Source organism: Hippocampus bargibanti, linkage group LG07 (genome assembly GCF_051943395.1).
Source record: "Hippocampus bargibanti isolate YZ-2025 linkage group LG07, ASM5194339v1, whole genome shotgun sequence".
Lineage (NCBI taxonomy): Eukaryota > Metazoa > Chordata > Actinopteri > Syngnathiformes > Syngnathidae > Hippocampus > Hippocampus bargibanti.
In genome coordinates, this window is record NC_142740.1 from 27,077,698 (window position 1) to 27,105,531 (window position 27,834).

General features: G+C 38.3%; 1 pseudogene; it reads left to right on the forward strand.

Annotated features, from left to right (window-relative positions):
* The first annotated feature begins 5,316 nt into the window (after positions 1–5,316).
* LOC148896030 (uncharacterized) lies at positions 5,317–27,809 on the forward strand (annotated as a pseudogene).
* Positions 27,810–27,834: the final 25 nt, after the last annotated feature.

Sequence of the window (27,834 nt, forward strand, 5' to 3'; positions counted from 1 at the left end):
GCATGCATATGCATGTTAACTTGTGCTAACTTTGGCGCATACACATTCACCCATTTGCACATTTTCTGTCAGTAATTATTGGCAAACTGTTTCAATCCTTGCTAGAAACTTTAATTTATGTAAGAGACTTTCTCATATCGTAATAGTTATCATTAAACTTTTTTTAATCACCGGTCGACTTCTGTGTTTGCCAAAAAGGAAAAAAAAAACTTTTTTTGGGGGGGTCGTGGGTGTCAAACTGTAAATTGCATGCGTTCGATTTTGGAGGTTCCATTGTTTAAAAAAAACAACATCCTTATTATTTTAAAATCCAAACGCGGTATTTTTCTTTTATCTTGAAAGCCATTCCATTTTTTGACGTTCATTTCATTTTGTTTTAGTATCGTGATAATGTTATCTATTGGATTTATTATGTTTCTATATATTTTTTTCTTTTGTGGTTTTAGAACATGGCATAGTTTGATTGAGATGATGCACATATGACGAATTACGTAGCTCTCACTTATTTAGCTACACAAGCTACACTCCTGTTTTTAGCTTTGGTCCAAAGAAAGAAAACATTTTGTGTGATGTCCCATCTCAGTTACTTCCCAATTTCCTCAACTATTCTCACTTGTCACTTGACGTTTCGCTGTCACATCAAATGTTACAATATTTTTGTTTTTTATTCCCGGCAGTTTCTGTCTGGTATGGTTTATTTCAACCAATATTTTGAGCCGATTCTGTTTTGTCCAGATTTGGGTTTGCGTTTCTGTTCACTTTTGTTAATGCGATATACAAAGCACATCATTTCAAATGGTCCGAGAGTTGACAAAAAAAAAATCTGAATGAATAGCACTAAGTGAAGGATGTTTAATAATTACAAATGCCAATGAAGCTAAATGTACTAACATTTCAATATCCCTGCTCAATGTATGACGGTTCATCAAAGAGTTGTATTTCAACAATTAAATATATTCACAAGTTGACCAATGGACTGTTGTTTATTTCAGGGTTGTGTTCACAACGTGATGGGATTTAGTGTCCTAATCTAGATGATTTGATATGCCAAATTGAGCAACTCTTAGTCATGCACCGGCAAAACTGAAGGAACACCCTATGAATCATCATCTTATGTTTCGTTAATGAAGGTTTCGATACCTCTAGAAAGGTTAAGAACCACTGATCTCATCACAGTTTCTATTTAGAAAATATCAAGACAAAAGCACGGAAAAATCCTACTGGACCCTCCGCACCACCTTTTCCAATCACAGTTTCTGGTTGGACAATATCAAGACAAAATCGCGGAAAATCCTACAGGGACCCTCAGCACCCTGCACATCACCTTTTCCAATCACAGTTTCTGGTTGGAAAATATCCAGACAAAAGCGCGGAAAATCCTACTTGGACCCTCTGCACCGTGCACACCACCTTTTCCAAATACAGTTTTTGTTTGGAAAATAACACAAAAACGCGAAAAATCCTACTTGACCTTCCGCACCCTGCACACCACCTTTTCCAACCACAGTTTTTGTTTGGAAAATATCAACACTAAAGCGCGGAAAATCCGAACTGGACCCGCCGCACCCTGCACACCACCTTTTCCAATCACAGTTTTTGTTTGGAAATTTTCAAGACAAAAGTGCGGAAAAATCCTATTGGACCCTCCGCACCTTGCACACCACCTTTTCCAATCACAGTTTCTATTTGGAAAATATCAAGGCAAAAGGGCGGAAAATCCTACCTGGACCCTCTGCACCGTGCATACCACCTTTTCCAAATACAGTTTTTGTTTGGAAAATAACACAAAAACGCGAAAAATCCTACTTGACCTTCCGCACCCTGCACACCACCTTTTCCAACCACAGTTTCTGGTTATCTATCCTTTTATTTATTTATTTATTCATTCATTCATTATTTATATATCTGTCAATTTATTTATTAATGACCTATTATCTGTTTGTTTATCTGTTTATTTATTCATTGATTTATGTATGCATTTATTTATCTATTAATTTATTTTTATGTATTTATAGATTTATTTATTTATTCATTCAGTTATTTATTTATTTATTTATTTTTATTCGTTGATTTATTTATGCACTTATATATCTATTTATTTATATTCATTCATAGACGTCTTTTTGTATTTATTCATTCACTTAATTATTTATGCATGTGTTTATTTTTATTCATTGATTTATTTATGCACTTATATATCTATCTATTTATATTTATAGACTTATTTTTGTCGTTATTTATTTATTCATTCACTTATTTATGCATGTGTTTATTTATTTTGTATTTATTCATTGATTTATCCATGCACTTATTTGTATATTTATTTATTAATAGATCTATTTATGCAGTTATTTATGTCTGTTTTATATATTCCTTGATTTATTTATGTACTTATTTATCAATATATTTACTAATTTTTATTTATTTAGAGATGTATTTCTGTCGTTATTAATTTATTCACTTAGTTATTTATTTACGTTTCTGTATTTATTTATTATTTATTCATTGATTATTTATGCACTAATTTATCTATTTATTTATAGATGCATTTATGTAGGTATTTATTCAGTTATTTATTTGTTGTGTTTATTTTTAGACATTGATTCATTTATGCACTTGTTCATCTATTTATTTATTGACGTTATTTATTTATATATTTATTTATGTGGTTATTTAGTCATTCGGTTGTATATTTATTTAATAATATTAATAATAATAATAATAATAATAATACATTTCATTTGTAAGCGCCTTTCAAAACTCTCAAGGTAATTTCACATTTATTCATTTATTTTAAATGGTGGGAAATTTGCATATTGGATGTCTTCTTTCACGGCATCAACTCAACTTCCAACTGTACAGGTGTGTCTAATGTGCCGACCCGTATGCGCTCAGACGATACCTCTCTCTGGTAGTTGATATCGGCCCCTTGCCAGATGAGTTCTTTGACGCACTCTCTGTGGCCTCCGTGGGACGCCACCATCAACGCCGTTGTTCCACACTGAACGGAAAGCAGAAAAAAGACAAGAATGGTTTGTGTTTTCTTCCGGATACTCTGATTTCATCCCCAAAAAAAGCATGCATAGACCACTCTAAAATTGTCCTTAGGTGTGAATGATTGTCGATGTATGCATGGCAATTGACTGGCAAACCAGTTCAGGGTAAGCAGGATCATGTGGGACAAAGCCATCGCACCACAAAAGGCACGTGTGTCCCCGTATTTCTGTTTTTGCACGATTAGAGCTCGTACTTTGTCCCTGCAGTCTGCATCCACTCGTCCGCTGTTGAGCAGCACCTGGAGGAGAGCCACGTTCCCCTTATGGGCCGCCCAGAAAACCGCATTTGCCAGCGGCGTGTCCTTCTGGAGGAGACACACAAAACACAATTTGTATCTATTTGGATTTGAAAGAGAGCACTTGGAAAAAAAAAAAAGCGCAATCGCATTGCCCCACCATGGAAGAAAACATGGTCTGTGACACGCGACGGGAGGGAGCATATTATGCATATTTGCTGGTTATTATTATTGTACCTTGAAAGACATCCCGCAGCTTCCACGCTGTCATCTTTCTTCCTTCTGGTTCATTCTGAGCAGTGAAGCGTTGGCGTGTTCACAATCACAGTAGGCATGCGGCAGCAAGCACGCCAAGAAGTAAATATGGCTTTCTCTTCCTCCGCAGTGCTGCTTACAGATGCAGTTACACCACTTAGCCACTGAGAGGCGCTGCTGACACAGGCGATTTCTTATTCGTTTTTTTTTTTTTTTTTTAATATTTTTAATGCACACGGAACGAATACGAACCGGGTACGGTCGCTGGATTCTTCCAAAGTGCTATTCCATTTCACATTAAAAAGCAGACATAAAGCAGCTATATTAAATTATTTTAAAAATATTATCCATCCATGTTCAACACCGCTTAACCAGAACAGGATGAAAGGCAGACTACACCTTCAACAGGTCCACTATTTTTGTCCCCAATGGGCTCTCTTGCATAACAATTACCATTCAGGGATGGTATAAAAATTGCTAAACAGAGAATAAAAAAATAAAAAACATATATAATACAGTATTTATATTAAATACATTAAAAATATATGCAAAAAAAGTACATATTACATCTATCTATACACACACATACACACACACTGTGTATACTATATATATATATATACAGTATTTATATACTTATTTTTTTAATTTATTAGTATATATATTTTTTAACATATTTACTCATTCACTTTTATTTATTTTTATTTACAGTATTTATTCTATTTGAGTTAGTTCCGGGTTGAGTGAACGCTACCGCGTGTGGCTGCCACTGCTCACTCACAGTATATATATACTTATTTTTTTTGTTTATTAGTATATATTTTTTAACATATTCACTAATTCACTGTTATGTATTTTTAATTACAGTATTTATTCTATCTGAGTTACTTCCGGGTTGAGTGAACGCTGGCGCGTGTGGCTGCCACTGCTCACCCACAGAAAAACTTATCATGTGACCCGAAAGTGGCCTTGAGAGTTTTGAAAGGCGCTTAAACATGAAATGTATTATTATTTTGATTATTATTATTACCCCATACAATCATATATATATCTATTTTTTTAAAGATATTTTTACGTATTCACTAATTTACTTTTATTATACATATTATATATACAGTAAAGTGTCGTTATATCGATATTCTCGGGAGTCGGAAAAAATATCGATATAACCAGACTATCGATATATCCGATCCTGCGGCATGTAAATTTTCTCCTTGCGTTCATAGAAATAGGATCGTAATAAGCAGTACTATCAATTGGATTGGATTGGATATGCCTTTATTAGTCTCACAGTGGAGAAATTTACATTCAATCATCAATATAACCGATATCGATATAACGAGACTACTGTATATATATAAAATAAAATATGTATATAGTTCCATATATATTTATCCTTGAGAGTTTTGAAAGGCGCTTAGAAATTAAATGTATTATTATTATTATAATTATGTATGTGAATTTACATATGATTTTTTTTACCTTCCCGAGACACAACAGCAGGTTATAGAAAAAGTCCTGAAACAGAAGAACTGGCATTTGAAAGTTCAGAGAAGGTCAAATGAAATTCACCTGTAAAGGTGAGAGTGCATTTTGGGTTAAGCCTCCAATTTCACCTGAGAGCCCAATATCTTGAACTTTTTTTTCGGTGGATTGCACATCTGTCATTGAACCTCAGTGGAAAGAAGAGAGTCAAGTTTGTTGTCGTACTTGAGTGTACGACATGTTCTGGAGTAGCCACGGTGTGTCATATAATCCCATGTTGAACACGCACACGCACACACACACACACACACACACACACACACACACACACACACACACACACACACACACACACACACACACACACACACACACACACACACACACACACAGCTCATTTTCATTGACCGTGACTGTGCAGGATGACCATCACAGCCAGATCATCTGGGAGAACAGAACAGGCGTATGATAAGAGAAGAACAAGGATTGTTCACAGGAAGGAGGCCATGAATAAGTATGGTGACCTGGTGAGTCGAGTATGAACAGAAGTGGATGTCAAGCATTTTTTTTTTTTTTTGTTCTTCGTGTCCATCTAAGTGTGGTGACTTTTCCCTGCCCTCTCTGAAGCTCAAAAGCAGGGGTCGGGAACCTTTTTGACGAAGAGATCCAACGTTATTTGATGAGAGAGCTGCAGAATAAATAAATAAATAATGAATTTTGCTCATTCATCTACAGTGGTACCTCGGTTTACGAACCCCTTGGCTTACGAACTATTCGGTTTACGAATGTTAAATTTATGAACATTTTACCATGTCATACGAACTTTACCTTGGCATACAAACGTTTTTCATACACGGAGCTGCCTCAATGAGTGATGTGTCGTTCGCAAACGAGCCTGTTCTTCTAACTACAAAATGGCGGCCGACTGTTTTTGTCCTCTAATCCCCGCCCCCAGTCTTCGGTTAAAGCCACGTGATTGGTCAAGAACGCAGCAGTGAGGTGGGAAGTGGTTTAAACATTAAAGAGACAGGCAGACGACAGTGAAAGAGTTTCAACTTTGATCGTTCAAAGGCAGTGTAGACTGCAAGGTTAAAATATCCCATCAATCAGGCTCCACAAACAACCCGCATAAGCCATCTGTGCACTTGATGCAAAAAGCTATCAACCCAGCTAAACAGAACACAATTGATGACGAACTAGATACAATTATCACAGAGAAAGCACCTACAAGGGATCATTCCTCAAGATGGTGAAAGAAGACGTGTACGTTCCTCATCAAGTGTTTAATGCTGATGAAACCGAACACTGCATTCCATCAAGCCATCAACGACCATCACAAAGTTAAATAAAACGACTTTATTATACAGTACGGTTTATTTCTTTAATTATAATACCATAGCATATTTATTATACATAAAATAAGGTATATTTTGTGTAGTTTTAAGGCTTGGAAAATAGAGAAAGTAGAAATTTATGTTTTATGGGGACCTGGGAACGGATTATTCTCATTTTAATGGTTTCCTATGGGAAATTAATTTTTGGGATACACACTTTTCCGCCTTACGCACTCTGTCCGGAAACCAATTAAATTTGTAAGCCAAGGTATCACTGTACACACATTTTATATACGATGACGTTTCCTCTCTCCCTTTCCGGAGCGCCGACTTCATGTCTGCGCACCTTGTGACAAATGGAGTCGTGAGTGAGCCTGACATAACACTTGAACAACACCCACAGGTGCAATGTATCACTTTGCGCTCCGATTACGGTGCCATGATCCATAAGGGGGTTGGGTCAAGCCGGGTTGGAGTGTTTTGTTTGTGTTTATTGACCCACAATCAAACTCTGTTCGTGTGTGTGGGGGTTCTTGCAGAAGTGCAGTTCAGGCTTCTACAGGGAGTGGAGTGGAACTCCCCGAAATCAGTGTGTACCATGTCGCTGCAACGTACTCTACAAACAGTGTGACAAACTCACAGGGAAATGTGTGGTTAGTGCACGCTAGCGTACACACGGACATGCATATGTGTTGGGAGCATTACTTCAGAATTGCAACTGGTTACAGTTGGTCAAATATATCAATCGCGTAACTATTACAATTGGATTGGTTTATCAAATTCATATTAGAAATTACATTTGATTGACATTTTACAGTCAAACCTCAGTTTTCAAATGTCTCGGTTCTCGACCAATATGGTTTATGACCAAAAATGTCGGGATTTTTATGTCTTGGTTTACATCCGAAAATTAGTTTTCGCCCAAACTTTTGCACCTGAATGCACCACTCGACTCCCCACCGCTTCCTTATACGTCACTTCCTTGTGTCGCGTTTCATTGTGACCAACGCATTATCCTCGTGTAGCGTTCCATTGTGAGCAGGTGTGTTTGTATTGTTCAATGACGATTAAAAAAAAAAAAAGAAAACATTGATTACATTGATTGTAATGTTTTCGGTCTTTCGACCAAATTGGTTTTCACATTTCTGGAACGGATTATGGTCGAAAACCCAGGTTTGACTGTATATCGCTCGCATAACTATTGAAATTGGATGGAAATTTCATGACTTTTACACAAATTCTTTTTGTATTTGTATATTTAATTTATATATATATACATACACAGTAAAGTCTTGTTATATCGATATTCTCGGGAGTCGGAAAAAGTATCGATATAACCGGACTATCGATATATCCGATCCTGCGGCATTTAAATTTTCTCCTTGCGTTGATAGAAATAGTATCATAATAAGCAGTACTATCGATATAACGAGACTTTACTGTGTGTGTGTATATATATACAGTAAAGTCTCGTTATATCGATATCGGATATATCGATAGTCCCGGTTATATCGATATTTTTTCGTACTCCATTGAATATCGATATAACGAGACTTTACTGTACAGTAAAGTCTCGTTATATCGATACGAAAAAATATCGATATAACCGTGACTATCGATATATCCGACCCTGTTTGCATGTAATTTTCTCCGTGCGCGCATAGAAATAGTATCGATATAACCGGGACTATCGATATATCCGATATCGATATAACGAGACTTTACTGTGTATATATAGATAGATAGATAGATAATTTAAATTATGTATATTTTTTATTTTATATAGATTTCATACAAATTCTTTGGTTTCTTTATTGAACGATAAAAGTGAAGAGTTGATGAGTGGAAATGGTCGTTCAAAAGAAGAGAAAACCAGAAGTAATTAAAATCCAGGGTCTTTTTTTTGCAATGGAAGAAAAGATTGAATATCTCAAACCTCTTTAATCCTGAATTTTTACGCCTACAGAAAGCAATGTGTATATATATATATATATATATGATGGTAATGTCAAAGAACCACTGCGTATACAATATATCCATTTTCAAAACCGAGATGGCGGCAGTTCTCACCACGTTGTTTCTCATCTAAACAATCTTCAGAACGGTTACCATGGCGATGCTGACCAAAAAACTGGCCACCGTTACCCTTGTTCCTTCACGTGGAACAACGTCAGTTTCTGCTCAAGCAAACTTTCATTCTGCGCATCTGTTTGGATTTTAATTCCGCGTCTTTTCTTGTCCAAGTCAGGCTTTGGCGTGCCTGCACGATGGCTCCGGGGTGGTCGAATGTTTGTTCAAACGCGGCTATGTGGGATCCAGATGTGAGAGGTGTGTCCCAACATGCTACCATTGACAGCATCTGCAAAAATTGAACCCTCTCCGTTTATACTTGGCTCGTTCTTCCGCCTGAAGATGTGTGTTTGGTTACTATGGCGACCCAACGGTCCATGGTGGCAGCTGCAAGCCATGCGAGTGCGACAGAGGTGCCACTGGGGCCATTTGTCATTCCCTGACCGGAGGTAAACATCTTTGACAACGAGAGAGTAGTGCAAAGACCTTGGGTAAAGGTCATGAAACTCTGACTAACACACTTCCTATTTTTACCACTTCAGTTTTGTGTGTGTGTGTGTGTGTGTGTGTGTGTGTGTATATATATATATATATATATATATATATATATATATATATATATATATATATATATATATATATATATATATATATATATATATATATATATATATATATATATATATATATATATATATATACATATATATATATATATACAGTGTCTATCTATCTATCTATCTATCTATCTATCTATCTATCTATCTATCTATCTATCTATCTATCTATCTATCTATCTACCTACCTACCTGCCTATCTACCAACCTACCTACCTACCTACCTACCTACGTATCTACCTACCTACCTATCTAAATCATCATATTACTATAACTACTACTACAACAACATTCTTAAAACCGTAAATAAAAAGTATTACTGGTAATTTATTTCATCGAATATGATGATGAACATAATGAACACAATGAAAAAATACAGTATTTTATGCAATTTACATTTATGGGAAGCGTATTCATGTAAGTTACATAAGGAGGTATCTGGCTGTTTTAAAGCCATTATCCTTGTTATTATTATTATTATTAACACAATTCTTCTTATTATTAGATGGATGGATGTAAGTATAAGTTCCTGGTATCGGATGATTATAGAGTAAATGGGGAAAGTCATTATAATTGCACAACTGTCCATGTTTTTATGTTCCTGTTGTTTATTATTTTGCTTTGTGTTGACTATTATGTGCTTTGTTACAGCTGCAGCTGTTGTGAAAGTGCTATATAGATTATGATGTATTGTATTGTAATGTATCCAATACCTTAAAAGCAAGTTGGTATTGAAATTGGAATAGATAACCCCCCAATATTTTTTTAAATAATGTTATTATTGTCCAAATAATTATTCATAGCATTATTTGTTGATAATTAAAATACAGGTAATTGTATTCCCCAGTGATGTTTTGTTTACTTATCTCTTAGAATGCATCTCGCCCAGCAACAACAACTGTGAGCATCATTTCCACAGTGAGTTTCTTCCAATCTCTCCCTAAGCACTAAGGTTTACCAGTCGACCACTTAAGTCGTAATGAGGCGTCTCCTTGTGATCCCGTGACAGCCTTGAAATGCTGCTCTGAAGCTTTACTCCTCCGCCTAAGGGCCAACGAGGGTGACCTGCGTGGGCTCACTCGTATCTCCGCTCCTGTTTCAAAGTTGATCCACCCTCAGGGGATCATCTCTGACGCCAAGGTAGCGAGCGGTGTGACAAAACACTGCTGCAAATTCAGAGAATACGGTGGCCTCAAAGCACTTTTAAATAGCGATTTCTCTTCAGAGAGTAAGGAAGACTTACAGCGGTACGAGGGGATGGTTGGAGCTCAAGGCTGAGCAGCTGGAGGAAGACGTCAACACGATCAGAGACGACTTGGACAGTCTTATACTAAAGGTAGACCCTTCCGAATGGGTCTGGGTGAGCCTAAATATAATTTTGGACAACTTTAAAGGACAACCAAGACCATTTGTTTTGGTTTCCTAACTGACATCAGAAAAACGTTTTATCGCATCTAAAATACCCAAAACACCCAGGCTGATATTTTTAGTCAAATGCAAAACACCAATAAAAAATGACTTAAAGCACAGGTGTGAAAGTCAAGGCCCGCGGGCCAAATCCGGCCCGCCACATCATTTTTTTCGGCCCGCGAAAGCAAATCAAACTTGTTAAATTCCATGATGATTGCTAAAATCTGAGCCAAAAATTTCATATTTTTGGATGTCAACCACAATAAAAGTCATTATTCTTGACTTCAGATTTGAAAACGAGTTATTCATTAATTTGCTGTGTGCTCTATATGTAATATTTGAAGGGATTTAAACATTGTAATGGGTTCCCCAAATTCATAACGGCCCTCGAGAGGAAACCATAACTACAATGTGGCCCGCGGCAAAAAATGACTTTGACACCCCTGACTTAAAGTGTCCCAAAAATACTTCAAAATGACTTCAGAAAGTTTACGTTTCAGAAGGTCCCGCCCCCTTGTTCGTGATGTCACCCCAAGACGTCTTGCCTTGCTCTCGAATCAAAACAAAGGCTTCAGATTCTGAGAAGATGCTTTCTTGTTACTCATCCAGTTATGAATATGATTCAAATAGTTCTGAAGAGGAAAGCATAAATGTTTGCAATCGATTAAATAAGTTCTTCCGTGTCATTTTAATGGCGTCTGGACTCCAATGTAGCGTACCACAAAATGCACAAAATGGCGCCCAGCTGCTGATTTGTCTGCTGGGAATTTGTGTCAACTTGTATCAAATAGTAGTCTTGGTGCAACACATGATTCACGGTCGCGTTATTTAAACAAAGTACCCAAAATGTATTGTGTGTCGTTCCTACCGTGACGTCACTTAGGGCATTGTCATGAACTCAAAAACAAGACTTCCTGAATATTCAGCGCAAGTCTTAAAACGTAAAATATAGCTATATGCGGTGGGATCTTTGTAAAATACGCTCAGTAGAAGTCATTTGAAGCCATTTTATAAATTATGGACACAACTTGTCCAGAAGTGTCAGTTGTCCTTTAAGTGACGGTTCACAGTACAGATACGTAAGTGACAACTAACAGTTCATACTACTAAAGAAATACAAAAAAGTAGAAATTAAGTAACATCGGATGTTTAAGGATGTGTATATACATCGTTCTTTCACTTTCTCTTTCAGACAGAATGCTCAACAAATTAATGAACAACTAGTTTTCAGTAGTAAAAAATAATGACTGTTATTGTGTTTTATATGGGACAATGTGAAATTCTGGTTTGTACTTTAGCAAGCATCATAGGATTTCACAGGTTTGATTTGCCTTTGCGGGCCGAATAAATTGATGTGGCGGGCCAGATTTGGCCCCCAGGCCGTCTCTTTGACACCTATGGTGTAGATCTTTTCAATCAATTGTGTTGGAGGAGGGAAACGTCGAAAACTGGCCGAATATGAGACTCTGGCTTCCGAGATTTTTGGCAGTATAGTTGTGAAACTCTTCTTTGTTGGACAATGCACGAGAGGTTTATACTGCCCCCCGGTGGCCAAGGAGCACACATCAGAAGGACTTGCAACGAATTAATCACAATAGACAAACTGTGATATTCATTGATAGACTATTTTTTGTGCAGTCCCATCGACTGTCTTCCCATGTGGATGAGGTACTTCAGAATCCCAAAAGACCAAAGACAGCGGCCAAATTTTTTCTCAATCATGCCGAGTCTGTACTGGCATCATTACGACGTAAGTCACTAAGTACGCCAACACATCATGGCGCAAAACAGATCACGTATTCCGTGTGCTATTGTTGTTTGTCAGATTTAATAAAGCGACCGAGCCAGGCTGCAGATGCCATCAAGCTGGAAGGAAGAGACAAGGCGATCATGATGGAAGGAGCTCAGTGGCTCTTGGAGGAAATGAGCCGCAGAGTCTGCGGAGAGGCGACGACCAGAGGGCAAAGTCGGGGCGGGATGATGAAAATGGCAAAAAAATGTAATGTTTATTGCTTTCTTACAGACCAGGCAATGTGTATATGCAGAAAGTATCTGAATAGGCAACATGCAAGTAGAAAAGCCAAATCTAAGATACCTCGGTTCAGATATCCTTTTTATCGCTGATATCTAACAATCGTTTTTTTTCCCAAGTCTGAAGAGGATAAATTGAAAAATTTGAAAGGCAGCGCGTTGATTTTATCTTTGATCTCAGACTTTGTCATCCATCTTGACTCGGGTGATTAAAAAATATATACAGTGATACCTCGGTTTACGAACCCCTTGGCTTACAAACTTTTCGGTTTACGATCGTTAAATTTATGAAAAATTTACCTTGGCATACGAACCTTACCATGGCATTCGAACTATATATATATATATATATATATATATATATATATATATATATATATATATATATATATATATATATATATATATATATATATATATATTAGCTAGCTTTTCTGAGTTATTCCGGGATGAGTGAACAGTAGCGCGTGTGGCTGCCGCTGCCCACCCACAGAACTAATCCTGTGACTGTAAATTGACCATGAGAGTTTTGAAAAGGGCTTAGAAATGAAATGTACTATGATATATATATGGATGTAAGTCGAGGTCTCACTCTGTGTGTGTGTGTGTGTGTGTGTATATATATATATATACACACACACACACACACACACACACACACACACACACACACACACACACACACACACACACACACACACACACACCCACACAGTATATATATTTTGTTGTGTATTTATATATTTTTTCGAACTGAACAATTTGACCTGAAATATTATTGACTGACAATTGTATTTTGAATGACGTGACAGAACACTTCCCACGGGCAACAGCAGAGAGCAGCCGAGAGAGCCGGACGCATTGCGCAGATCACAACTGACATTGAGGAGGCAGCAATGGCGGCGCATCGGTCCCAAGTGGCCGCTGACCAAGCCGTCAAGGTGAGCCAAATGTGGGCGACCTCGAAATCTGTTACATGCAGGAGTGTTTGTTGAAAGTTTCATGGCTGCCCAACAGCTGCCACGAACGATTGAGTGTAATTGTGGCCTAAGTTGGAACATTTATCCAGCAGATCAATATCTCATGAAAAATTAGAAACACCATTTATTCTTTTTAGTACACTAAAGATTTTTTGGTTTTCACTTCTGCCATTAATTTCAAAATGACCAAAAAAATGGAGTCAGCCCCCTTTTGTGTTCTCAGCGGATCGGTTCATAAAAAATATGTTTAAAGGACAACCGACATCATTTTTTTTGTTTCCTAACTGACATCATAAAAATGTTTTATAGCATCTAAAATACCCAAAACACACAGGCTGATATTTTTTGTCAAACGCAAAACACCAATAAAAATGACTTAAAGTGTCCCAAAACTACTTCGAAATGACTTCGAAAATATGAGTGAGTTTCAGAAGGTCCCGCCCCCTTGTTCGTGATGTCACGCCAGGACGTCTTGTTTTGCTCTAGAATCAAAACAATGGCTTCAGATAAGGAGAAGATGCTTTCTTTTTACTCATCCAGTTATGAATATGATTCAAATAGTTCTGAAGAGGAAAGCATAAATGTTTGCAATCGATTAAAGAAGTCCTTCCGCATCATTTTGAGGCGTCTGGACTCCAATGTAGCTCCCAGAAAATGCACAAGATGGCGCACAAGCTCCATTGGAAATAGGTTGATTTGTCTGCTGGGAATTTGTGTCAACTACTATCAAATAGTAGTCTTGGTGAATCACACAAGGATTCACCATCGCGTTATTTATGTTTTTTCCTTCTAATTTCATCATCAACACGATGTTTTCAGACCAAACAAAGTACCCAAAATGCATTGGGTGTCGCTTTCTCGGTAAGGGTCGTTCCTGACGTGACGTCACGTCTGGCATCGTCACCAACTCAAAAACAAGACTTCCTGAATATTCAGCGTGAGTCTTAAAAGGTAAAATATATCTATATGCGCTTGAATCTTTGTCAAATACGCTCAGTAGAAGTCATTTGAAGTGATTTTACAAATTATGGACACAACTTGTGTAGAGGCGTCGGTTGTCCTTTAACGGATTTGTTTTGTATGACTGAATTAGGAGGTGATGCGGAGCGGGCTGTTATCGACGACGGAGGCTCTGAGAGATAATTCCACTCGCTTATGGACTGCGGCCAATCATACCCAGAATGACTTCGGAAGTGTGTGGAAAGACATTAAATAAAGTAAAGTTCTATTTCAAGTGTGTGGGTGACACATGATGACATTCTTTTGCCCGACAGACTCTCACGTTCACTGAACACGCACAAAGATAGCATTAAAAGCTGGAGAGACAAAGGAGAAGCGCTGCGATTTGACATCTCCGGTGCGAGTGATGCAATCAAAAGCCTGCAAAGAGGTCAGTGGTTCACTGCGCGGAGTTGTCACTTTATTAATTGAGATATACCGGAAAACATGTCACACTTTATTTCCACCTCTTCATGCCATTAATTTCATGTTGCAATTATTGAAACCACTCATGCTTGACAAAAACGCAACTGCGCATCGATCCCCGGAGCCTTTGAGGAATCAATATTTATCCAAGAACACGACAAAAAATATTTTAAATAAAATGTCAGACTTACCGGAGAAGATGTTTTGCTTGTTGAAATTGGCTATGGCAAGTTTTGCTCTGGCCAATCAGAGTTGATGTTGACATCATGAAGGACAAGCCTATAAGGACAAATTGAAAATGTCATCCTTTTGATAATACAGTGAGACCTCAACTTACGAACTTAATATGTACCCAGACAGAGTGTGTAAGGCGAAAAGTGTGTATCTCAAAAAACATTCCCATAGGAAACCATTAAAATGGGAATAATCCGTTCCCGGGTTTCCATAAAATATACTTCAACTAAATAAGCCTTAAAACTACACACAACATACCTTATTCTATGTATAATAAATGTGCTATTGTATTGTAATGAAAGAAATACACTGCATTGTATCATGAAGTCACTTTATTTACATTTGTGATGGTCATTTATGGCTTGATGGAATGGCGTTGGAGGTCGAAGGTCAAAGGCAATTGCTGTTTGGAAAGAGAGGCGCATTACATGAGGACTGTAATTAAAGAAATAAACTGTGCTGTAAAATAAAGTTTTATTGACCTTTTTGATGGTCATTGATGGCTTATGGAAGGAGAGTCACCCTCCATAAGGACTGTTGGTAACTTAACCTCTGGTGCTGTTCGGTCGTGTGCTTCCGCCGAAGATCACTCCGCCAGCCGTGGTGGGTGTGTATTATGAAAATAGTGCTTATTATAAGGTTTCATACATTTGACGTTTGTAAGACAAAAAGTTTGTAAGTCGAGGTGTTTGTAAGTTGAGATCTCACTGTATATTAAATATAGTTTTTTTTCTCATATTATAATACAAAATAACTGTGGATGGCGATTTTTTTTGAAGATAGATGACATGGACGTCCTCATCGAATCTGCCAGAAGAGAAGCTTCTGCTACCAATGACACCGTCACCCATATCACTTACAGACTGATGAATATCAGACGGGAAATGGACAGGCTGACTTTGAACAACAGCGCCCTGGCATTCCATATTTTTTTAAATGACATACGGCGTGCTGGTAAGTGATTTATACAATAAATAACATAAATGATAATAATTTGCACCGTGTTGTTTTCCACAGGTTTTCGAGAATATAGTTCGGGAGTCGGAAATTCACATAATCGCTGATTTTAAAGGTTTGTGCATCCCACTAACCCCGTGAGCTAAGTTGTTTGAAGCCTTACATGCTAAACTAGCTATTGGCTAGCTAACTTTTTATCTATTTGAGTTACTTCCGGGTTGAGTGAACGCTGCCGCTGCTCACCCACAGACAAACTGATCCTGTGACTGTAAAGTGACCATGAGAGTTTTGAAAGGCGCTTATATATGAAATGGATTATTATTATTATTAAACCCCCATTTACTCATTTTTAACTCATTCACTGCCATTCTGAATTTATTCGGGAATTGAAAATATGACGTAGAGCGTCATTCCCGAATTAGTTCGGGTTTAGTTTTTTCTTGCTTGGGTGCCGATAAAGCGATGGCCATACCACCGGCAATGTTTCCCTTCCCTTGCGCAAGGGGGCAGCATTTCCCGTTTTTCCATGTTAGCACTTTGTTCCAGCTTCCGCTGTTGTTAAAGTGCTATATAAATCAATATGTATCTATTGTATTATATTTTGTACAGTCACCCCTAGTTCAAGCTCAGATAACTCCAGACTCATATAGCTTAGGAATTAACCTGTTTTTTTTCTGATAAAAGAAAAGTCAGAGGTTTCTAACGCTGCATTGAATGTTTATGTAGTCCTATAACTCAATATTCTGTGGGTCCTGGAATTCAAGTGACAATGACAAAAACCTTGGCATTGGATTGGACACATCTTTGCACATCTGGCAGTGAATGAAATAATATTCAATCATGTTTTGCCAAAAGAAAAGTCTGCCCTTGACACCTCCTTCATATCCAGAGAAAATAATCAAATAAAAAAACAGTTAATTTGCAAGGCTGCAAAGCCAGAAACCGCAAATGGAGATGCATTTGCTTTCCGATATACTGTATGTATATCGGAAAGCTACTTTACTTTACTTTTATCCGCAATACTTGAAGAAAAAAAGCCATCTGTATTTTCTCATGATTTGCATAGGGTTGAAATAACTTCACAAGACCAAAATAAAATACAAAGAACAATTTACAAGTGTGAATACTTTTCCCCATCCCCCGCTGCTTCTGCACGGCAGGAGGCCTTTTGGTGCTTGCTGGTGGAACAAGGCCACCTGGTGCTTCAAGGTCAATAGGGGAGGATGAAGGAGAGAGCTCGCAGGAATGACAAAGTGTCTCTTTTTGTAGGTTATCAGAAATAAAAGAAAAAAAAAGAACCTCAGAATGTCACCAGCTGTGTCTTCATAGGACAAACAATTTGTCATCGCCATTGATGACACGATCGCGGTCGTCTGTGAGGACAAGCACATCTTCATCAAGAATATTCACACTCCTTTTGAAAGCTTTTATGTCGGGGGAGTCCCGCAGCACATCAGAACCAGGTAAAATGAATGAATAACTAAATAAATACATGATATATATAATTTATTCTATATATAATTCATAAATAATATATATATATATATATATATATATACATATATACGTACATACATTCATACATATATACATACATACACACACACACACACATATATACATACATACACACCACACATACACACACACACACACACACACACACACACACACACACACACACACACACACATATATATATATATATATATATATATATACACACACACACACACACACACACACACAGTAAAGTCTCGTTATATCGATATCTGATATATCGATAGTCCCGGTTATATCGATACTATTTCTATGCGCGCACGGAGAAAATTACATGCAAACAGGGTCGGATATATCGATAGTCCCGGTTATATCGATATTTTTCGGACTCCCTTGAATATCGATATAACGAGACTTTACTGTATATATATATATATATATATATATATTCAATTGGAGAATGTGAGCATGAGTAAAAAGGAACACTGTCGCAAAGTGAAGACGCGGCAGAGCCTGTAATCACAAAGCATATTATCAACATGCAATTGAAAAATGATGCTTACCTTGTCAGGCTGGGCGTCCAAGTCAACAATAAAGACATCGTTGTCCACACATTAAAACGGGAGCCGGAAGTGAACCGCGGAGAAGAATTCCAAGGCTACATCACCGACCTTTACTCCAGGTTTGGACTCTTTGTCATCTGCATTCTTCTCACCGCTAAAATTTCAAAATAAAATAACGAAAGTTACCCAGTGAGCGTGACGGGCGTGGGGGGGGTGTCTTAAAAATCCCAAAACTTTACACAGATCGGCGCATAGCTTTACACCTGTGGATTTGAGTTCTCAGCCGCCTACGGGGGGTGTCGGCGTGGGTCATTGCCGTCTCAGCTCACCCACACAAAGTGGACGTTTACCCGCAGATGTGAGCAGACAGCTCCAGATGCTCAAACAAGTCAGTGTTTTTCCTTTTCGGTTGTTCATTGCTGGGTTCATTTGTGCCAACGCGATGAAGCGGTGCCATTTATTGATTTTTTTTGTGGCGGCGCTGACTTTTGTCATCTAACAGAGGGCACATTCTATAAAATGTACTTTTTATATGAACATAAAAAGTGATCTATGAAACAATCAAGTCTTGTTTTCCGAACTCATTTTACGCCAATGCTCTGTAAAATTAAATAGCTGATAGATTTTTTTGGGTCAATGTGTGAAATTAATTTTTTATATATTAAAAGTAGTAGAAGTACCCAGTATAAAGCCAGTACAGTCAAACCTCTGTTTTCGACCATAATCCATTCCAGAATCCATTGGTCAAAAACCAAACCAAAACATTTCCCAGTATAATCAATATCTGTTTTTTTTGTGATTAAACAATATCAGATTGTTATTATTATTATTTCTATTCCCTCTCGTTCCCTCAGATCCTCTTCCTCCCTCCACCTCTGTATACCCCCCCTGTCTCAGCACGATGGGGGACAGAGCTTTCAGCTGCTCTGCCCCCAAATTCTGGAACTCACTTCCTCACAACATTGATTCTCTTCCCACCTTCAAATCCCATCTCAAAACGCACCTATTTAAAATCGCATTTTCTGCGTAGCTCTTTCTCTTGTTTCTATTTATAACTGTATTTTATTTATTATATTCTGTTTGTATTTCATTTATTATAGTACATATGCTTCTCTGTGACTGTAAAGTGTCCGTGAGAGCTTTGAAAGGCGCTTAAAATGAAATGTATTATTATTATTATAACTTTTTGTCATGAGTTTCAGACACTGCTGTGAGCCTTAAACATACATTCTATACAAAATATAGCAACTTATGAACGAATTCACCTTACGAAACGATCATTCCGAATGTATCTCGTTCGTAAGTTGGGGAGCGTCTGTAGTCTTGTTCTCTCTTTTTCTTTTAACTCATTTACTGCCATTCCAGAATGCATTCGGGAATTGAAAAATAAGACCTGGAGCGCCATTCCCGAATTTGCTGCGGTTTTGGTTTTTCTTGCTGCCGATCAAGCGTTGGTCAGACCTCTAGCAATGTTTTTTTCCCCTCCATGAGGGGGCAGCATTTGCCTTTTGTACAGCCACCCCCATTTCAAGGTCAGATAACTTCAGACCCATATATCTTTGGAATTAATTCTTTTTTAATAATGAGTCTAAGGTTTCTTATGCTACATTGAATGCTTATCTATCTATTTGAGTTACTTCCGGGTTGAGTGAACGCTGGCACGTGTGGCTGCAGCTGCTCACCCGCAGAAAAACATCTAACAGTGACTGTTAAGTGACCATGAGAGTTTTGAAAGGCGCTTAAAAATGAAATGTATCATCATCATCATTATTATTATTATTATGATTATTATTATTATTATTATTATTACAGTAAAGTCTCGTTATATCGATATTCAAGGGAGTCCGAAAAAATATCGATATAACCGGGACTATCGATATATCCGACCCTGTTTGCATGTAATTTTCTCCGTGCGTGCATAGAAATAGTATCGATATAACCGGGACTATCGATATATCCGATATCGATATAACGAGACTTTACTGTATTATTATTATGTAGTAGTCCTAAAACTCAATAATCTGTGGGTCCTGCAATTTCAGTGAAAATGACAAAAACCCTGCAAGTGAATGGTTGCAGTGAATGAGTTAATATAATCACAAGAAAAAAAATGACAAGATTTCATATTCACTGAATAACTTTGGTATTTGGGCTCATCATCGCATATGACATCCAATTTTCCGAGCTAATTACAGTTTCCATTTTGTTACACACTCGTTCGTCACTTGTGTGTCATGTCAGATCGCGGAACAAACAGATGACGAGTGCGCACGTCAGCGAACGTCCCGCCGCGGCTACGAGTTCTCGCAGAAAGACAGCTGGCTGGCGTACAAGTTACCCCAGCAGGACCTTAATTACAGGTGATGTCACATTGGAAAGTAATCCTCTACGGTCTTTCCCGAGAACAGGAACCACATGCTGTTGTGATCATGAAGCCACGGGGCTTCTGACAGGGTGGCACGCGTCGACCCTTACATACTGTTCATTTTCCTTGCACACATCGAGTGTGGAATTTTGGTCCAAGAATATCCTCATCAATATTCTATATAGGATACATCAAATACCACGTACAGTGATACCTTGGCTTACGAAATTAATTGGTTCCCAGCCAGAGTGTGTAAGGCGAAAAGTGTGTATCCCAAAAATTAATTTTCCATAGGAAACCATTAAAATGACAATAATCTGTTCCTAGGTCCCCATAAAACATAATTTTCTACTTTTCTAAGCCTTAAACTACACAAAATATACCATATTTCAGGTATAATAAATGTGATATGGTATTATAATTAAAGAAATAAACTGTACTGAATAATAAAGTCGTTTTATTTACCTTTGTGATGGTCGTTGATGGCTTGGTGGAATGGAGTGTCCAGTTTCATCAGCATTAAATACTTGATGAGGAACGTCGCCTTCTTCTTTCACCATCTTGAGGAATGATCCCTTGTAGGTGCTTTCTCTGCGATCATTTTACCTAGTTCCTCATCAATAGTGTTCTGTTTAGCTGGGTTGAGAGCTTTTTGCATCAAGTGTACAGGTTATGTGCGGGTCATTTGTGTAGCCTGATTCATGGGATATTTTAACCTTGCAGTCTACACTCTGCCTTTGAACTATCAAAGTTGAAACTCTCTCACTGTCATCTGCCTGTCTCTTTAATGTTTAACCCACCCCCCCACTGCTGCGTTCTTGACCAATCACGTGGCTTTAATCGAAGACTGGAGGTGGGGAATAGAGGACAAAAACAGTTGGCCGCCATTTTGTTGTTAGAAGAACGGGCTCGTTCCAAACGACACATCACTCATAGCTCCGTGTACAAAAAAAGTTCATATGCCAAGGTAAGGTTTGCATGCCAAGGTAAAATTTTCATAAATATAACGTTCGTAAACCGAAAGGTTCGTCAGCCAAGGGGTACGTAAACTGAGGTATCACTGTAGAGATGTTTTCAAAATGTATGAATTGCCTGTCATGAATGAACAAAACTTTTTGTTCTCCACTCAGGCCTCATTTCTCTCTGGATATCAAGACCAAGTCCTCCCAGGGTCTCATCCTCTTTGTTGAGGGCAAAGGGCCGGTACCCCTGCTAGCTCTGTACGTGACAAACGGCAAGATTAAGATGTCACTTGGGCCGAGCAGAGTCATCCACCACAACCTGAAGACAAACGATGGACACTGGCACAGAGTAAATGGACTGCAAAGTCTACTCCAGTAATGATAACCTCCAGATGTTGGCTATGGCTCCTGCTAAATTCTGAGTTAGTGATACAATTCGAACTGGGCAGGATTGTGAAATTGACCCCCCATAAATGATTTAATTTGCTAATAGCACCGTACTGAGATATTAACAGAATTAGAGAATATATAAGCTGGCATTTGCCACTGGTAGCCTGAACAAATAAAAATAAAATACATAACATTTGGCCATTAAAGTGTTTTAATAATAAGCCATTAATCATAAAAATAATATACTTAATTGCATTATAGCGTTTGTTAGGTTGCTACTTTAAATTCGCAGCTAACAGCGAATTTAAAGGGATAACAACATTTGTGCTCCATTACTTAAGCATTTTGTAGGCTGCAACCGTCTTTAAATATTTAGACTACGATAATCACGATTAAATAGCTTGAAATCGAAAACAAAGAATATATGTGAAGAATATCATACAGGTTGTGGTTCTCTAATGGACTGTTACAAAGGGTGTGAGCTAAATACAGTAAAGTCTCGTTATATCGATATCGGATATATCGATAGTCCCGGTTATATCGATACTATTTCTATGCACGCACGGAGAAAATTACATGCAAACAGGGTCTGATATATCGATAGTCCCGGTTATATCGATATTTTTTCAGACTCCCTTGAATATCGATATAACGAGACTTTACTGTAGCTTGAATTGTAGTGCTTGTGCATGAATTCCAAAGTTTTCAATTTTTAAGCTGTAATTCTCTGAGACAAAAGTTTCGATGAACATGAAAATTAGACTTAGAATTAGACAATTTAGAAATGAGCAAATCAATATTTTTGTGGCTGTTCATATTTTTTAATTCATTATAGTAGGGATGTGACAAAAAGTTTCAATAATAATTCCTCACCGATTTTAAAATGCATTTAAATAACTTTCAAATGATGTATAGATTATTGTTCTATGACAAATAATAAAGAAATAAGGGAATGTTTAATTTTCGAAATATAAGGGGATTTTCTGCCTATAATTATAGTTAAAAAATGAAAATCTGTGACCGAGTTCTTTACTACAGTTTAAACTATCATAACTTTCTTAATTTTTGGCAAATCTTAACGTGTAAGGTACCATTGAAAAGCTTTTGAAATTCTAAACAAGACCAGAAAACACAACAAAATATTCAAAATATAAATTAGCAAATATCAACGATCGAATGCAGGCAGATTTTCGTCAGAAATCAAAAATGGCTGTCATGTAATACTCGGAAAAATAAAATTGCGAGCTCTAGAAATATATGGCAATGCTTCTTTTTGCTTGAAACATGGCAGTTATGGAGAAAAATATATATTCTACCACTTATATAGTTATGAAACTCACTTACTCACCTTCATAAACTGTAGTGTTAGCAAAAAGAGCGGACACTTCAATACATTTTCCCCCGTTTCTCGTTCTCGTATTTGGAAATTTCAAGAAGCATGGAGGTAAACGTGTAAAAAGTCATAATAAATTGCATAGCTTGGAAAATCTCATGAAAAACGATTACTTCACAAAAATGCAATAATATACGAGTACAGTGTGCGCTCGGATCACTGGATAGAAAACAATCGCGGTGGAATATAGCTCACTGTAGCGTAGCTAATTACTGTATAGCTAATTCATTATGATTATAGCGTTTCTACGAGCAATTAGTTGGCTAAATTCGGGAGCTAACAAAGTGTAATTTTAGCATTAATGTCTCATGACGGCTGTGAACTTACCCAATTACTTTCGTGATGTTTGCTTGAGCAAGTGTAGTGCAGTATCGAGAAGAACGCGTTCCTTCTGGTAGATGGCGTCGGGGCGACTGACGGCCATTTACCCAATAAGGAGGGGTCGTCGTTAAACTTCTATGAAACTGTCTACCTCGGGGGTCATCCAGGAGCTACTCAAGTCCGTTTTAATCTAAGTTTTATATTTTTGATAGTTGTTTCTTTTTTGGTGTTAAAATATGGCTCGTGTTTTTCCACAGGGGCCAAAAAATTATCTTGAAGAGCATTTCAGGATGTGTGCGTGACGTTCGAATGAATAATCAGCCAGTGGGCAAACCTGAGGGGGGCCGCTGGGTGTCGCCATGCTCGGATGGGCTAACGGAGAGGGGGCGTACTTAAATGGTGGTCACGTCGTCTTATTAGGTTTGATACCGGAAATCGGGGATGTGTTCAAAAGCCACATTTGAAATTTTGCATAGTCTGGTGACATTTTGTTACTGTTGAGGAGCACCATTTTGACAAACATATTCCTTATCCCACAGGGCAAACGTAATGAAAGGAAGCAGAAAGACAATTTGGAATTTTTTAATAAGAATTCCTGGACAAAATATAATTAGCATCAAGATATCAAGCTGCCTAGCTATCAGCTATCTATTGGCTGTCTGGCTAGCTATCTAGCTATCTGGCTGGCTATCTATTAGCTGGGTAGCTGGATAGCTATTAGCTATCTATTAGCTGTGTAGCTAGCTGGCTAGCTATCTGGCTGGCTGGCTAGCTATCTGGCTGGCTAGCTAGCTATCTGGCTGGCTAGCTAGCTATCTGGCTATCTGTTAGCTATCAAGCTGCCTACCGAGCTATCTATCAGCTATCTATTGGCTGTCCGGCTAACTGGCTAGCTATCTAGCTATCCAGCTGGCTGGCTGCGTAGCTGACTAGCTATTAGCTATCTATTAGATGCCTAGCAAGCTGGCTAGCTATCCAGCTGGCTATTTATTAGCTATCTAGCTATCTGGCTGGCTAGGTATCTATTGGCTATCTCGCTGACTGGCTAGCAATCTATCTGGCTATCTGTTAGCTATCAAGCTGCCTACCTAGCTATCTATCAGCTATGTATTGGCTGACTGGCTGGCTATCTAGATATCCAGCTGGCTGGTAATCTATTAGCTGTCTATTAGCTATTTGGCTGGCTGGATAGCTATCTATTAGCTACCGAGTTAGCTATCTTTTAGCTAGCTAACTGGCTATCTATTAGCTAAATAGTTAGCTTTTTGTCTATTTGAGTTACTTCCGGGTTGAGTGAACGCTGGCGCGTGTGGCTGCCGCTGCTCACCCACGAGGAAAAACTTATCCTGCAACTGTAAAGTGACCTTGAGAGTTTTGAAAGGTGCTTATACATTAAATGTAATATTATCATTATTATTATTATTATCAGTCCGTGATTCAGATATTTTTAGGCCAGCAGAGAAGGCTTTGCCGGCCTTGACGGTCCACCACTGTCCAACTGTTACAGAGACACTCGCCAGCGAGCTCCATTTTGCTGTTACGTGCACGGCTGCTATGCAGACCGTTTTTAGACAAGCAATCGCAAACAAGATTCAAACCAACGTTAGACTATACATAGACCATGGTGTTAAAGTCAAGGCCCGAGGGCCAAATCTGGCCCGCCACATCATTTTATTCGGCCCGCGAAAGCAATCTAACTTGTGAAATTCCACGATGCTTGCTAAACTCCAAACCAAAATTTCAAAAGAAAGAAAGCATCTTCTACGAATCTGAAGCCATTGTTTTGATTCTAGAGCAAGGCAAGACGCCCTGGCGTGACATCACGAACAAGGGGGCGGGACCTTCTGAAACTCGGCATCTCCGAGGTCATTTTGAAGTCGTTTTTTATTGGTGTTTTGCATTTGACTAAAAATATCAGCCGGCGTGTTTTGGGTATTTTAGATGCTATAAAACGTTTTTCTGATGTTAGTTACGAAACAAAAAAATGGCGTCTGTTGTCCTTTAACACGAATGAGGATAAGCGGTATAGAAAATGGCGGAATAAATGTTTTTTTGCCCACTCCAAGTATAAATTTTCCAACATAATTTAGAGAACAGTACTTACTGCATTATGTGTTCTTCTCCTAGACGACACATTTGCTGTGGTCGATCACTTTGCGTTGACCTTCGAGCTGCGACCCCGTCGCCTGACCGGCCTTCTCTTCCACGCACGAGCCCACAAAACTAGCTTGGACGTGTTCTTAATTAACAACACGGTGACCTTTCCCTCCTTGGATGACGTCCCATTTAATTAAGGAAGAGGATGGGGGTCAGTTGAGTGACTTTGTGATCTTGCATGTGGGCGTCACTGTGAATGATGGTGGCGGCGGTGTCAGCGTCGCGCTGACTCCACAGAACCTCTGCGATGGGGAATTTCACGTAATTACGGGTATGCCTCACTCGTGATTGGAAACGGTCTGTTTTGAGTCGCTCGTCCATCTCTATTTGTTGCCCTGGCGAAACGTAAAACCAAAAGAATTACACTTGTGTATTGAATCACATTTTTCCCCCCAGTCTGCTAGCTTAAAGCTAGCTCAGAATTTAAAACACACATAGACACGCTGGGAAAGGTAGCATTGATGACGCAATACCTATAAATCTTTTTAAAATACAATAGTACCTTGGCTTACGAAACGTGTGTATCCCAAAAAATAATTTCCCATAGGAAACCATTAAAATGAGAATAATCCGTTCCCAGGTAAAACATAATTTTCTACTTTCTAATTTTCTAAGCCTTAAAACTACACAAAAATATACTTTATTTTATATGTAATAAATGTGCTATGGTATTATAATTAAAGAAATAAACTGTACGGTATAATAAAGTGGTTTTATTTAACTTTGTGATGGTCGTTGATGGGTTGATGGAATGGAGTGGCCGGTTTCATCAGCATTAAACCCTTGATGAGGAACGTAGCCTTCTTCTTTCACCATCTTGAGAAATGATCCCTTGTAGGTGCTTTCTCTGCGATAATTTTACCTAGTTCCTCATCAATTGTGTTCTGTTTAGCTGGGTTGATAGCTTTTTGCATCAAGTGTACGGATGGCTTGTGCGGGTTCTTTGTCATCTGCCTGTCTCTTTAATGTTTAAAACACCTCCCCTCACTGCTGCGTTCTTGACCAATCACGTAGCTTTAACCGAAGACTGGTGGCGGGGAATAGTGGACAAAAACAGTCGGCTGCCATTTTCTTGTCAGGAGAACGGGCTCGTTCGCGAACGACACATCACTCATCGTGGCGCTCCTTCTGTATCCCGAAAAATAGTTTGTATGCCAAGGTAAAATGTTCATAAATTTAACGTTCGTAAGCCAAGGGGTTCGTAAATCGAGGTATCATTGTATTATTGATTATTTTTATTTTTTTTAATTTTTTTCAGGAGCCACAGATTCACCCGGTGCACCCTTGACTTTGCCGTACATCGGCTGCCTGCGAAACGTGATCATTAACGGCAGTCACGTTGCATTATAGACAAGGGTGGTGAAGTTGCTCGGGTTGGGTGGATGTCAAACAATGTCCCGCCCACTAAGAGGAAGCCATGGTAGCAAGTGTTGTCGGCTGTCTTGTTTTGATGTTTGATGATTTGATGATTCCCCAAGCTTTCATTGTCCATTAGAAACATTTCCGGACACAAAAGCATATATTCTGTAATAATGATTGGTATACAGCACAGAATGACAGTATGTCCCTGCTTTCATCTCGTGAAAGGACATTTGTTTTGTTTGTTACTATATGTTACTGAATAAATGTCATTTTGTGGAGATGAAAACAAATATTACATCATTTATTGTAGTGAGATACAGAGGTACTTTGTCCTTCACGTTGAAAGCTTAGTTTTAGTGTTAGTTATTTTTAGAAGAATTGGATTCGGCACGGCGGTCGACTGGTTAGCATGTTTTTTTTTTTTTCCCGCCGGCCACATTGTAGTGATACCTCGGTTTACGAACACCTTGGCTTACGAACTTTTCGGTTTACGAACGTTAAATTTATGAAAATTTTACCTTGGCATATGAACTTTACCTTGGCATACGAACTTTTTTCATACACGGAGCTGCCTCAATGAGTGATGTGTCGTTCGCGAACGAGCCCGTTCTTCTAACAACAAAATGGAAGCCGACTGTTTTTATCCTCTATTCCTTCCACACTCCCAGTCTTCAGTTAAAGCCATGTGATTGGGCAAGACTGCAGCAGTGTGGTGGTGGTGGTGGTGGTGG